General features: G+C 42.0%; 1 pseudogene; it reads right to left on the bottom strand.

Annotated features, from left to right (window-relative positions):
* Positions 1-1599: 1599 nt before the first annotated feature.
* On the bottom strand, positions 1600-14107 carry LOC132374386 (large ribosomal subunit protein eL24-like; annotated as a pseudogene).
* Positions 14108-14927: the final 820 nt, after the last annotated feature.

Here is a 14927-nt window from a genome sequence, read left to right as displayed (position 1 = left end):
TAATGGGTCTGGTGCCTTTTCTCCAAATGATGTTGACACATGTCTGCTCAAATAAGTCAGTGCTCCTATCTCTATGGACTCATTTGGTGGGAATGACAAGCACGTATGCTGGCTGGAATAGCGATGAGGAGAGGGCACAGCAGCAGGAAAAAGAAAGACAGCGACGTCGTACAATTGATCAGACCTTCCCTTTGCCACAGGATAATATCCAGACTCCCAGCTATATGCGTGCCTGGCCCTGCCTCCATCTTTGCCTTCCCACTGCATGTCCTATGAGCCAAGCATATTAAGTTTCCTAGTGCTTTCATTATATTTCATTTTCTTTCTTGCCTTTATGGCTTTATGTATCCTGTTCTCTCTGCTGGAAAAGTCTTGACTCCCTTACCTATGCAGTGAATGCTTCTTCTTCCTGCAAAACATGAATCAAAATTCATAGCCCCCAACTAGAATATAAACCCTGATAGGGCAGAGCCCTTGCTGTCTTGTTCATGACTATGTCTCCAATGGCTAGAGCAGTATCTGGCACTTAAGCTGGCACTCAGTCAATGTTAGATGTGTGGATGGATGGATGGATGGATGGATGGATGGGAGGATGGATGGGAGGATGGATGGATACATGCATGGACTATTCGTAAAGCTTTCCCTTAATCCCCACAAGTCCCTTTGCATGCAAGTCTTTCCTTTCCTGATGTCCTTTCAGCACTTTGTACATAGCTTTATTAGGTGTTATTCCCAAGAGACTAAAATCTCCTAAAGGGAAGATAACATGCCGTAGTAGAGGCAGAGAGTAATGGGAGTAGGGGGAGGAGGAAACCTGCTATTTACAACCACAAATTTCCATTTACCAAGGCTGGATTCTGTTAAGTAGAGATCCCCTACTGTGCTGTTGAGCTCTCAAATACCCCATTAGCCTGGGGCCTGGGACCTGGGTACCTTCTCAGAAAGCAAAGAGAAGAATTTTAAGAGACATGAGGAAGAGAGCAGGAAGGTGGCGTCACTGGGTGTCTGTGCTGGGACAGTGGAAAGTCACTGTTAGTGATAAGTCTGGATGACAGTAGATTTGAAGATACCGCCTTACTGCATTGTAAACCCTCCCTCTGTCCCCTTAAGTCTTCAGGAAGTCCTATATCACATGCTTGGAGTGAAAGTTTCAGCAGGAAGAAGGGGCAGCACCTAGAATTTTGCCAGGTGATTCATCAACCTGTGAACTCAGGAAAAACAGGAGCTCAGGTCAGAACAAACTGTAAGCTTCCTGGGAACGTGGTTATCTCAGGGTGGGCTTTGCACTCCCATGGGGCATAGAATGGGGTTCAAGACAATCATGTCTAGGTATTTGGGACCAGGGAAGGTCCAGCTGATGGCTAACTCCTAGAAGGCTCTGAACAAATTTGTTGGGGAGAAAAAAAAGCAGGGATGAGAGGAAATGAGTGTAGAGGAAAGGGAAAGATGTGAATATGTATGCCTCGTTTTAAGAACGGAATCCCTTTTTTAGAGTCAGATCTTTATTTTAAAATCCGATCTAAAAAATAATAATTAATTAATTTAAAAAATCTGATCTGGCAATTTGACATTTTCCACCAACTCAGGGAGCAGAAACCTTCACTTCAAAATTTGACAATTTCCACCAACTCAGGGAGCAGAAACCTTCACGGGCTTCACAATATTTTTCTTACGTGCTGCCTTTGAGGGAGGTTTAGCAGCAGCCTTTGCTGTATTTTTAGATGCTTTCTTAGCCCTCTTTTGCTTCCTTGGCAGCCCTGTTAGGTTGTTCTAGTTGAGCCTTTCTGATTCCTCTTAGCCCTTATATCAGCAAGGGCTATACCCGTGATGGCCTCTGGAATTTGACTATACCGTGGGTTCTTTTTAAAATTTCTTCAGCTCTCCCTTTTTGTGCTTTCTTCTGGAGAGAACAGTCCAGTTTACCTGCCAAGGATTCCTCTTGGAAAGGAATGCCAACTTGCAATTTTGCATTACAAAGTTGGAAAACCTTCCAGTAGGTCCTGGTGTAGAGCCTCCGGTGTCCAGGGTAGATTGTATACCCACCAAAACTGCAGAGCTCGACCCTCTTGTCTGCGGCTGCCAGGGAAGAGGAAAGATGGCAAAGAGAAGAACTGGGTCTTGATTATTTAGTGCAGATATGGAAATGAAGATAGTACCCTTGTAATAATAAGAGCTACTCAAAATTAGAATTTTCTCTCACAAACTGTCAGCAGAGTCTTTAGCAAAATTAAAAATGGGAGAAAATTTGTCTTACCCTCGCATCCATTTCATCCCAGATGTCAGGTGCTCTCCCAAAAGCATTTGCACTGCCAGAGGACAACTTTCTAACCCCAAAAGACCTCTAAAGGAAGGAATTGCATGTGTGGGAAAGGGAGGGAAGGTTTTATGCATGAGAACTTTAGGATTCTCTTCCTTTTCTCTGGGTCAACAAAATTCCCCAGAATTTTGAATTTTGAATCAAGGAGTAATTAGAGGTTCCACCTTGAGCCCTCATGCCCTTTCCCTCTATAAGTCCTCCTGCCCAGTGTTGAACACATTGATGGACTTAATAACTAACTGACCACTGATCATCTCTTTGGGCTTCCCCTCCAAAGGACCTTTTTCTGCACTGGAAGCCTCCACACCTACAGATCTTTGTGCCACATGGGAATTTTTTTTTTTTTAAGAAAAATCTGTATGTGAAAAATTACTAGTGAAACTGTGTACGTGTATGTGCGTGCAACATGAAAGTATAGCAGAACCTAAGGAGCTCAAATCTTGGTTCCTGTAAAACTGCAAATTGATGTGGTATTACTACAAAAAGAACACAGTGGAAAAAACGTAACTGTTTGCTGTGTACAGATTCTCTGCCATCTGTCCCCACCTTCCCTTCTCTGTGTTCACGGCTCTAACTTAGGATCCCTAGTATCTCCCATCTTGTTCCTGATTGACCTAACAAATTATCTCCTCTCCATCAATTTCCATCCTCCATCAACTAGTATTAAAATGCTGTTCTGATTCTGCTGTCACCTGTGCCCTATTATGAAGAATTAAGAATAGACTCTCTCATCAGCATGTCTCCTGGGCTGCTGCTTCAAGTTCCTGCTTTCTTGGGTGAAATTTAGTCCTTCCTATTCTCCAAACAGAGTACTTTTTACAGGTTCCTACTGTTAGAATTCATTGTTTTTGTGTCTGTTTCCACACAAGATTGTGATCCCCCCAGGATCCAACCATGCCTTAGTTCTCTGTAGCTCTGTGGCTCTGGCCCAGTTCACTCACTCCATGACTGTTTGTTGAGTGAGTAATGGGCATGAAAGAAACATTTTTAAAGTAATTGGGAAGCTACAGTGTTCAAAGCTCCCCACAATTTGGAGTGAGACCAATGTAATGTAGTAAAAAAGTAAAGATGTGGGAATAGACAAACTCAAAGTTTCAATTTAATCCCTGTGACTGAGTAGCTGTGTTGGACAAGTTCTATAGCTCCCTGAGCCTCAGGTACTTCCATCTGGTTGTTATGAGGATGGGATGCAGGCTGTCAGGTTTCACATCCTGACTTGACCTCTTGCCAGCTATGAGATATTAGGCAAGTTACTTCACCTCTTTGTACTGTACTTCACTTTTATGGGTATGCAAAGTAAACCTCAACAAAGCTGTTTTTATTTATTTTTTATTTTTTATTTTTAAAAATTAATTTATTTATTTTTTGGCTGCATTGGGTCTTCATTGCTGTGCATGGGCTTTCTCTAGTAGTAGGGGCCACTCTTCGTTGCAGTGTGCGAGCTTCTCATTGCGGTGGCTTCTCTTGTTGCAGAGCATGGGCTGTAGGTGCACGGGCTTCAGTAGTTGTGGCACACGGGCCCAGCTGCTCCGCAGCATGTGGGATCTTCCTGGACCAGGGCTCGAACCCGTGTCCCCTGCATTGGCAGGCAGATTCCCAATGACTGCTCCACCAGGGAAGCCCAACAAAGCTGTTTTTTAAAAAAGGAAGGGAAAGCTACCCAGGTCTTCTTGTATTCCCTCCACGGGTGAGAATTGCTATTCTGAAGCATTCACGTAGTGCTTTGTTCATCATGACCGCTTGGCACGATGTGTGCATCAAAATGTAACTGGATTGATTTAAATGTATGGAACAAATGGCCTCTGTGTTAAAGCCAGGTTATAATTACGTTAAGTTCCTTTGAAGGCTATAGCCCTTCATAGAAATTTGTGTTACATTAAAAGGCGTAGAGTCCTTTGGCCCAGGTGCCTTGGCAGTCACCCTGGAGCTGGCTGAGTGATTGGCTTCCTGGGGACGACCATGGCATGGAAACTAGAAGGGCACTCCCTGTGCACTCCCACCATGCAGGACACACAGCTCCCTGCACCCCCAAAAATAGGAAGCACCCCTTTTCCCAGTGAATCTTGGGGAAATGGGCTGGTAATATAGCCATGAAATTGTCCATTTGGCTTAAGGATTTGAGATGAACTTTTGCTTTCAGTACCCTCCCTTACCAGCTAACCTGTATTTTCTCTGCCTGGGAACAGTAGGATGAAACTGAACTATTTCTGTGGTTTGGTGTATCATTACGGGCCTATGTGAAATTATGAGTTTAAATGAACTAGAAAGAGAGAATCCTTTTTGACTGTGGGTGTTGCCTAGTTATCTAGAGAAAAGAGTGATTACCTACTTTAGATTTGTCATAGGAAAAATAAAGTGTCCAGCTCCCTTTGTGACAGCAGAATGAGGAGCGATTGAGTCACTGCTGTATTTGTGGAGGGCGAAACAAAGGATCTGGTTTCCCCCTGCTGACACCCCGTTTAAAAACGTAAAGATAAATGAGTGTAGCTTCTCTGTGGCTGAAAATACTGCATTCAATTTTGTTTTACCTAAAACACCATTTTCTGATGAGAATTTTCAGACTTTTTTTCTATAACTGATGGCCAGTGGGGTATTTTAAGAGAAATGCAGGGGCCCCTCCATCCTTTATCTGTTCCTGGTACTTTGGTAATATGCAGCCAAGCTCCTGTTCTAATGAGTGTTCTTTGTGGGGAAGGTCAGAAGAAGGAAAAGAAAGTTCATGCTAAGCTCCTCTGGGTGAGATAAAAGTTACGCTAGGAAGTGAGATTACAATCAAGATAGGAAGTCACTGAGTTGCACCTGCAGGTGCTGGGGAAGTTCCGAGAAAGGAGAGATCAACTGAGACAAGAGGAGTCAAAGGAATGAGAAGGAGAGAGAATGTGTAAATATTGATTTGAGTGTCTGCTCTAGTTTTTTCATTCTCACAACAACTTGAAAGTTAGGTATTGTTTTCCCCATTTTGTTCAGGAAATTGCAGCACAATGAGATTTCATCTTCTGCCCAAGCTCATACAGCTAACGAGCAGTTGAGTTTAGATTGGAGCCCAGGTTTGTCTGTATCCAAAGCGCTTATTCATCCCATTCTCTCTTGGACTTGAGATGAGACTTGAAGAATGATTATGAATCAGATGGGTACTGGTAATAAAGTAGGGGCGCTCCAGGGTTAGCTAAGTAGAAGGAAGTATAATTTGGATTGGTACTTTATAAGGGCAAATCCTCTTTTTTTTTTTTAACTTTGGGAATTGCTGTGCAGAAGTAAGCCAAGGAGAGTGAAAGCATCCCAGTGACCTTCTTCCCTTGGAAGCTCTCCTGATGCTCTGGTGCCTCAGATTTTTGCCTTGACAGCTTTGTAGAGACAGTCCATTCCAGTGCTGGAAAGTTCCATAACTTTATGAGCAGATGGCAGTGTTTGGACCGTATTTCAGGACTTACAGATTTTGTCCAGGAATTTTTAATTTTCATTTTCTGGTATAATTCATATGATCCTTGACAGCTTGCCTTGCTGAAATATTTTCTTTTTAAGCTCTACCCTCCCAGTTAGTCTCTACCTGACTGAGCCACTGGCCAATTTAAACAAATAAATAGTCATTTTTATAGTAGCAATTCATACCTAGTTTTTACAAAAGTAATTCAAACTATCATTTCTGTGGAAATTTTCAAAGCCCATCTCAAATGTTCATCTCCCTAATTCTGGTGCTATCTCTGTAAGGTAGTCAGAAAGGAAAGGAGAATTAGCAAAGATGGTTGAACTGCTAGTCACTTACATATACCTTATCTTATTGTATCATCATCATTAATGGGTTTTTGGGAGCACAGAATAGGACTGATAGGAACAACCATACTCCTTAGTTTGTGGTGCATTATTGATGCCACCACCAACATAGTCCCTTTTAAATTTAATTTTATGCATTTTTTTTGTCTTCTTCATCTTCCATGCTCAAAGCCGTTTGCCACCTCCTTGCCACCATTCACATTCATGCTCCTGTATTTAATGTATATCATTCCATCATCCATGCCTTTATTCACAAATTTGTGTAACAATGAACAACAGAAAGCATTATTTTATGTTTTACATCAATTGCATTGTGCTAAGCATTTCATTGTGTTTTTTACTTTTTTAAGCTCAATACTATATTTGTGAACTATCCTTATTGATATATATGGATCTAGTTCCTTCTTTCTGATTGATAAACTGTATTTGATAACATGCATGTACCCCACCATGCTCATCCTTTCTCTGTTCAGTTTTTAGGTTGGTTCCAAATCTTTGCACTGACAAACATTAACAACAATGCTGTCATGAATCTTCCTCCCCTTGTTTCTTTGTGAAAGATTTTCTAAGGTACCCAAGCATGGAATTTTCCTGGGTCATAGGCTATATGTGCACTTAATTTTACTAAATAACACCAAATTGTTCTCCAAAAGCTTATAGTCTCACCAACAGTACGTGAGTCTTTCTGTTTCCCCACTTTCATCAGCATTTGATAGCTTATAACTCAATTTTTGCTTACTGTTGAGAGTAAAATGGAATCTTATTTTAATTGCATTTTTATGACTGTTAATGATGTTAAGTCGCTCCTCATGAATTCAACTAGCTGCAAGAGTTTCTTCCTCTGTGACCTGCTTAGTCATCCATTGCCCATTTTTCTATGAGGTTGCCCATCATTTTCTTGCAGATTTATAGAAATTCCTATATATTCTAGATGTATATCCATTAACAATATACAATATTTTATTATCAATCTACTTTGTAAATGTTTTATTTCAGTTGCCCACCTGGAAGTCATCAGTTGACTTTCTATCTACCACCCATCCTTGAACAAAAACTTTTTATTTTAATGTAGTAAAAACAACAAATTTCCCCCTTTATGATTTTGGAGTTTTGTTTAAAAAATCACTACTACTTCTACTTTCAGAATGGCAGCATGAGGAGCTCTGTGGATCACTTCACAGGATACAACTATAAATGGTGAAAATTATATAAAACAACCATTTATATATCTGAAGAAAATGAAGACACTAATTTCAAAAAGATCCATACACCCCAATGTTCATAGCAGCACTATGTTCACAGCAGTTTATCTATGTATAAAATAGATAAACTACAAGGATATATTGTACAACACAGGGAATAGAGACAATATTTTATAATAACGGTAAATGGAGTGTAATCTGTAAAAATTTTGAATTACTATGTTGTATAAATGAAACTAATGTAACATTATGAATCAAGTCAACTTCAATAAATAAATAGATATGGAAATTGTCCTAAGAGCAGAGAGTCATTGAAGAAATATTTACTCAAGAAAAGCTACTAGGGGGACTTCCCTGGTGGCACAGTGGTTAAGAATCCACCTGCCAATGCAGGGGACATGGGTTTGATGCCTGGCCCGGGAAGATCCCACATGCCGCGGAGCAACTAAGCCTGTGCGCCACAACTACTGAGCCTGCACTCTAGACCCCGCGAGCCACAACTTCTGAGCCCATGTGCCGCAACTACTGAAGCCCGCGCGCCTGGCGCCCATGCTCCACAACAAGAGAAGCCACTGCAATGAGAAGCCCGCACACTGCAATGAAGAGCAGCCCCCACTCGCCGAAACTAGAGAAAAACCTGCGCGCAGCAACGCAGACCCAAAGCAGCCAAAAATAAATAAATTAATTTTTTTAAAAAAAGGAAAAAAAAGAAAAGCAACTAGGGAATTCTCTGGCGGTCCAGTGGTTAGGCCTCGGCACTTTCACTCATGGGATCCAGGATCAATCCCTGGTTGGGGAACTAAGATCCTGCAAGCCCCGGGGTGCAGCCAAAAAAAAAAACCAAAGCTACTAAGTCTCAGTAATAACAACATGGATCTACAGCATTTGAGCCACCACCTCCTTCCCTCATCCACGTCTCTTAAATGACTGAAGCTCCAATCCAAGAAAACAAGGCTCCCTTTCCTCTCAGCTTCCAGTCATGGACCAGAGTACCTCACCAGGAGTGGCAGACCTCCAGCATTTCTCTCTCTTCCCTGGAAGAAATGCTATTAGCACCTTCTCTAGCTCACACAAATCTTAATCATTACTACTCTCAGTCATTTTGTTTTTCATTGTTATTGGACACCAAATCCCTGTGAGATGGGCAGACTGTGTTTCTTCTCCCTCATTTAAAGGTGAGGAAAGCAAGGCTCAAAGATGTTAAAGTAGCCATCAATACCCAGTGATGTGATGGTAAATGTTTAACAACAAGTTTTGAGGGTTGTGGATGAAGGAGCCCTGACTGACAGCATTTGCCAATTTCCATGGTGTAAATACTCCCACCACAGCAAATTTCAAGCTACCAACATGATGTCCCTGAACTTGAAACAGGGCAGAAATTGACCCTAAATCCAGCGTGAGCCAACTCCAACACACCACTATATGAGAAAGAGAACTCGTGGAAAGGAGGCGGAAACTGATTTCTGAGTACCTGGTAAGTACTGGGTAATCTCCAAGGTGCTTCACCAACAGTATCTTCCCTCATCATGATAATAAACGTTTGTGGTAGGTATTCATTATCCCCATTTTAAAGCTGTGGAAAATAAGACTTAGATTAGGTAACATGCCCAAGGTTGTTTGCTAATATATGGGATGATATTTGGCTAAGCCAATGGAAAACCCTCCCTCCTCCTTTACTTTTCAAATCTCCTGTATATTTGGGTTCTCCATCACTGGTCTTTGTAAAAGTCCTATTTTTGCCTGGACTGATTTCTATGCCAGCTCCCTCAAGGCTCTTCCCAAGACCAAGGTGACACCAGCTTGACTCACCAAAGATGCCTACAGCTGCATTTCCTGCTCCATTGAATGTTACGAGTTCTTCTAAAAATATTTTAGGGTTTCCACAGAACAGAAGGGTCATGGAGCCTGGGGTGGAGTGCTTTCAAGGGGGGCAAATACAAGTGTTCATGTGGTCACTCTGGCCCTAGGACATCCCTCTCCAGGCTTGGATCCACGGTCAGCGTGTATGTGATCATGAAACGTAGAATAAGACAGTATCAGCAGTGTGCATGGGATAGGAAAAGAAGCCCATCAGGATGACAGAAATTTATATTTCATTTTAAACTTATTTCAAGTAACCTCAGCTACAACGAAGAATGAGTTTATAAGCAAGATGGGTACAAAACAAAACAAATGGGTAAGGGAGGCAAGGGACTACTTTTTGAAGCAAAATTTCATCTTCAAAATCTATTTATTGGTCTAACTGGTAGACAGTAGTTTCTTTTAGCATGTAAGGGAAGAGTTGGCTACTTTCTCCCACCTGAATATACAACAGACATTATCAAACTTGACCTTGTCTCTCCCTAGTGTCAAAAACAATGACACATACTCATGATTGAGTGCTGCGATGTATCATATGGTTTACATACATGTCTCTAATTCTTACCACAAATCTAGACATTTAATAACATAGCCCTATTTTAATCTTGGCAGTAGGGCTCAGATATTTAAGTAACTTGCAAAGACCCTCAGCTGGGATTTGAATCTGCGTCTACCTAACCTCCAAGCACACGATGTCTCCATCACCCCATCCTGAAACGTAGGACCCAGACCAAAGCTCTGCTTCCTCAGCTGCCTCTCTGGGGCCCCTGTGCTGCCTTCTGTTTCTGTTGTTTCCCGTTTCCTTGCGTGGCTGCTCTATTTGATGCCAATCTCAGTTCTGAAAGCTGGGTTAGTGGCACCTGGCACGTGGGCAGACAGATAATTAAAAGACACTTTCCACCTGTCCTGTGTTCTCTTTGGTGAGGCAAACAGCAGCTAATGAAGCTTGCTGACATCCAAGTTACAGTCCTGGGGGAAGGCATGGTACGCACACACCCATTTCATAGATCAGGCAAACAGAGGACTAGGGAAAGAACCAGACCTACTCAAAACAAATGGGTGGGAAGAAAAGCCTAACACTTTGTCCTGTTGCCTCATCATTAGTACCTGCTCATCTAGATTACCTTTGAGGTCATGTTATTATTCTAAAACTTGATATCTAGAGGTCTATTTCAGAACTTTTCCAGAGGGACAAATTACCTGAGCCAGATGAATACTTTTTTTTTTTAATTAATTTATTTATTTTTGGCTGTGTTGGGTCTTCGTTTCTGTGCGAGGGCTTTCTCTAGTTGTGGCAAGCGGGGGCCACTCTTCATCGCAGTGCGCGGGCCTCTCACTATCGCGGCCTCTCTTGTTGCGTAGCACAGGCTCCAGACGCGCAGGCTCAGTAGTTGTGGCTCACGGGCCCAGCTGCTCTGCGGCATGTGGGATCTTCCCAGACCAGGGCTCGAACCCATGTCCCCTGCATTGGCAGGCAGATTCTCAACCACTGTGCCACCAGAGAAGCCCCAGATGAATACTTTTTGAGCAGACCATCCAAGATCTAGCTAATACAATTCCATGCTCCATTTCATGGCAGAGAATACACTATGTACCCATGAAGGGGACTTCGGATATGTATTTTTTTTTTTTTGCAAAGAAACCTGAACTATGGCAGCAGACTGTGGCACTGGGAAACTTCTAAAGGTAAGTGAGGGAACCCTTCCTGGTGAAAGAAACATTCACAAAACACCCAGGGATCCATGGGGATGTACGGTTTAGTTTCAAAGATGTAGTGGTGACACGGCCTGTGATATAAAGAACGGTGTGAAATCAAAGTATGGGCTGTTCTCTGATGCGTATCACAGAGCCCAAAGATGTATGTTTTTACCCATCTGTGGTGACTCTGAGCCTCTTTGATTTCAGCGTCCTTGGGAATACAAAGTGATGCATGATTCACTGATTCATTGATTCAACACACGTTTGTTGAGCACGTGCTATGTACAATGTACTGGATTACAATCTGAGGATTCAACAGAGGACAGGACAGATGGTCCATGCCTTTGTGGAGCTTACAGTCCAAGTGAGAAATGGGTATCATTCAAGTAATTACAGGAATACTAACTTTGTTAAAGATAGCCACACCGGATCTAATCGGGGGAGGGGGAGTTGTAATCATTTTAGAGATTGAAAACCAAGACTCTAGAATGTTGTCACAAATCTAGAAAATCTAATTGACCCGGACTTAATCCAGATTTTCAGACTCTTGCATCCAAATTTGGGAAAATAAGGTTTAATTTGTGTCATCTTAATTGACAGGCTGTACTAGGAATGTAGCTATCAAATAAATGGGGAATTCACTGGTGGTCCAGTGGTTAGGACTTGGAGCTCTTGCTGCTGGGAGCCTGGGTTCGATCCCTGGTCAGGGAACTAAGGTCCCACAAGCCCTGAGGTGTGGCAAAAAATAATAATAATAAAATAAAATAAATAAAATAGCCGTGCTATTCATTTGTTATGTTGGGTCAAGATTCCAGGGCCCGCTCCGAGCACAGCTGAGATCAGTAGGTGGAGAAACCAGAACATGCCATGTAGGCTGACTGCAAGTCAAAACCATGTTTGTCCTTCTCACTTGTTATCTAGTTAGGAAACCAAGTGGCCCTAACCTTCCCCCTCCCCATCAGCAGTATTCCTTCTTTCATTCAGTGATTCATTCAAAACATTATAAACTTAATAAACTTCAGTTTATTCAGTTAATTATTCAGTTAATAAACTTCAGTTATTTATTCAGTTAATAAACTTCAGCTAATAAACTTCAGCTATATACCAGACATTGTTCTAGGTCCTGAAGATACAGAGGTGAGCAAGACAGAAAAGATCTCTACCCTCCTGGATTTATAGACAATAGTCTAGTAATCAATAATTACATTAGGGTAACCAGTAACCACTTTTTTTTCCAATATAGCATAAGTAAACAATTCAGGGAGTTCATGTTCCCATCATCTGCTGTAAATCCCCTTACCATGTTCTATTAACCTTGCTCATAGTCAGTGGTCTGTGGTGGCAATGTTTACATAATGAATTAGCTGAGCCATGTTTGGAAGACTTCAAATCCCAGCATACCTCCGTAGTCAAACTTCTAACTAGTCCTTTAAGCCAGGACTAACAAATTGCTCAGATGGAAATAATAAAAGCTGATCAGACAAGGGTATTTATTAATTATCAAAAGGAAATTCAAAAAGGGAAACAAAAATGGAAGGCAAAGCTCTTGTCCCTGAAAAAGTGCGTCATTCAAATCACAAAGCAGGCAGAAGTAACCCATGAATGAGTATCAACCTGGAACTCTAGATCTGATGACAAAGTTAAGAAAGAGTGAAATGCATTCAGTCAACAGATATTTACTGGGAGCTCATTAGATGCCAGTTTCTGTTCTAGGCATGGAGGGTAAAGCAATGCAGTAGGCAGTACCCCTGCCCTTGTGGGTCACATATTCCAGTGGGAGCCAGAGGCCATAAACAAATTATTGAATAAAATTATAAAATGATGTCAGCTGTTTGGATGAATATAAAGTAGGGTAAAGGAATATGATTGATTAGGGATGCTGTTTTGTATAAGGAAGTCAGAAAAGGAGGAGGCATGATGTATGAGACATGAGAACTTATGGGGGGAGAGAGTTCCTAGGGGAGACATAGGCCATGAAGTGTAGTTGGCTGGCATTTCAAGGACCAGGATAAAGACAATGAAGATGGAGGGGAGTACTGCAGCTGCATTTTTCAGGCCTTGGTGCCCTTGCATTCCTCCTCCATTTCTTTCAAATGATAATTGCTTTGACATTCCATCTGAGAGCAGGAGAACAGAAGTTAAAAACATGGGTCACCGTCTACCATTAATGGAGTTGATTATAGGAGCACCACGGGAGAGTCTGGTTTTGGAGCGTGCATTACTATCCTCCCCTGCTTTCTTATCTCCAAACGCCTGCACTGAGAAGCAGTGGAAAAGAAAAAGACATCAGCCTTGGTGAGATTTACTTCTGTTCAGAGGCTTCCTACTTCTCAATATCCAATTAGTATTTAGGTATACTCTCATAATTTTTTTATTTGGGGACTTAGATTAGTTTTTAGATAACAGTGACTTGGTATATGACATTCCTATTTGAAAGATAAGAAAATTAAGTTTCAGAGAGGCTGGTCACCACATCCATCCACCACCAAACAGGACTGTGGGAAAGAAGGTCTCACTACACAGTATATTGGTTCCCACCCCAGAAGCTCTAGACTATTCCGCAAGACACAGCCATGAGCTACGGTAGATCTAAGTATGCATCACTCAGGGAGATTGGAATTACATTAGGAAATTCTGATAAAATACTACCAACTAGAAAATTCACTTAAAGGAGATCTGTGAAAAACACCTTAGGAGGGGGACTTTTTCTCCTGTGAGTTTCCTCCCATCAGACTCAACAACCCCCTCTTGGGAATTCCCTGGTGGTCCAGGGGTTAGGACTCCATGCTTTCACTAGGTTCAATCCCTAGTTGGGGAACTAAGATCCTGCAAGCCACACGGCATAGCAAAAAACAAAACAAAACAAAAACCCTCTTATAATAAATATTTTGTAATATCCTTTTCCTTACTCTGAAATGCAATTCACAGATGATATAACCTCCTGGTTATTTGTCAAATGGAGATATGTTCTAGACCCAGATAAGTATAAACAGGTTCTTCACCTACATCAATGTCCAAGGGGACGTATGCAAGTGGGGTAGGACTGAAAAGTTGTTATAGATCATGGGTCAGTTATTTATGTGGACGTGTCCCACACAATGAACATCCCTGGTCCTTGCCCACTCTGCGTCAGTCCTTATAACTCCCAAATTTCCAAAATTCTCTCTAGGTGGCATTACGTTTCACATCAATTTCTTTCCTTTTGAACGTCAGCATATTTGACCTACAGAAGAAAGCTGGGACACTCACCTTTAGCCATGTGTAGTGGGTTGCGTGGTGGCCCCTGCAAAAGGTATGTCAATATCCTAACCCCTCAAACCTGTGTATGTGAGCTTATTTGGAAAAGGGAATCTCTGCTGAAGCAATTAAGTTAAGGGCCTCGAAATAAGATCATTCTGGATTATCCAAGTGGGGCCCTAAATCCAATGACAAGCGTCCTTATGAGAGAAAGAAGAGAAGACACAGATAAGAAGTGAAGGCTACGTGATGACAGAGATTGGAGTTATGCTGCCACAAGTCAAGGAATGCCAAGAGACAACAAAAGAGTCCATCTTAGAGATTTGGAAGGAAACACAGCCTTGCTGACACCTTGATTTTGAACTTCTACCTTGCAGAACTGTGAGAGAATTTTTGTTGTTTTAAACCACAGAGCTCATGGTATTTGTTAGAGCAGCTCTAGGAAATGAATATGCTATGGATACCTCTTCTTTGGAGATACGCCCTCAAAAAATTTTAGGAAGTTGGATCCTGAGACTGGACACTGAATTAACATTCTACATTCTCCACAAAGAGCTCTTGTACCACTTTAGCCATGAATCATTTCTCCTGTAGAATTACGTAGCAATGGGAAAGGTTGCGAAGTGCTCTTGTCTCAGTTCGCAGGTGAGGAACCTGAGGCCCAGACGGCAAAGAGACTGGCCCAAGGTCATGCAGCTAGTTGGTGGCTAAGCAATGAACAAAACCAAGGTCTTCTGATTTGCAGAACACGGCTCCATCCACAGCACCAGTGCGCCTTCTCTGCTGACAGCTTGCTGCTGTCGATGTCCACTACTAGGCATTTAGCCCTGTTATCTCACAGC

Source organism: Balaenoptera ricei, chromosome 11 (genome assembly GCF_028023285.1).
Source record: "Balaenoptera ricei isolate mBalRic1 chromosome 11, mBalRic1.hap2, whole genome shotgun sequence".
Lineage (NCBI taxonomy): Eukaryota > Metazoa > Chordata > Mammalia > Artiodactyla > Balaenopteridae > Balaenoptera > Balaenoptera ricei.
Note: the sequence above shows the minus strand (reverse complement) of the source record. Positions and strands in the feature narration are given on the sequence as shown.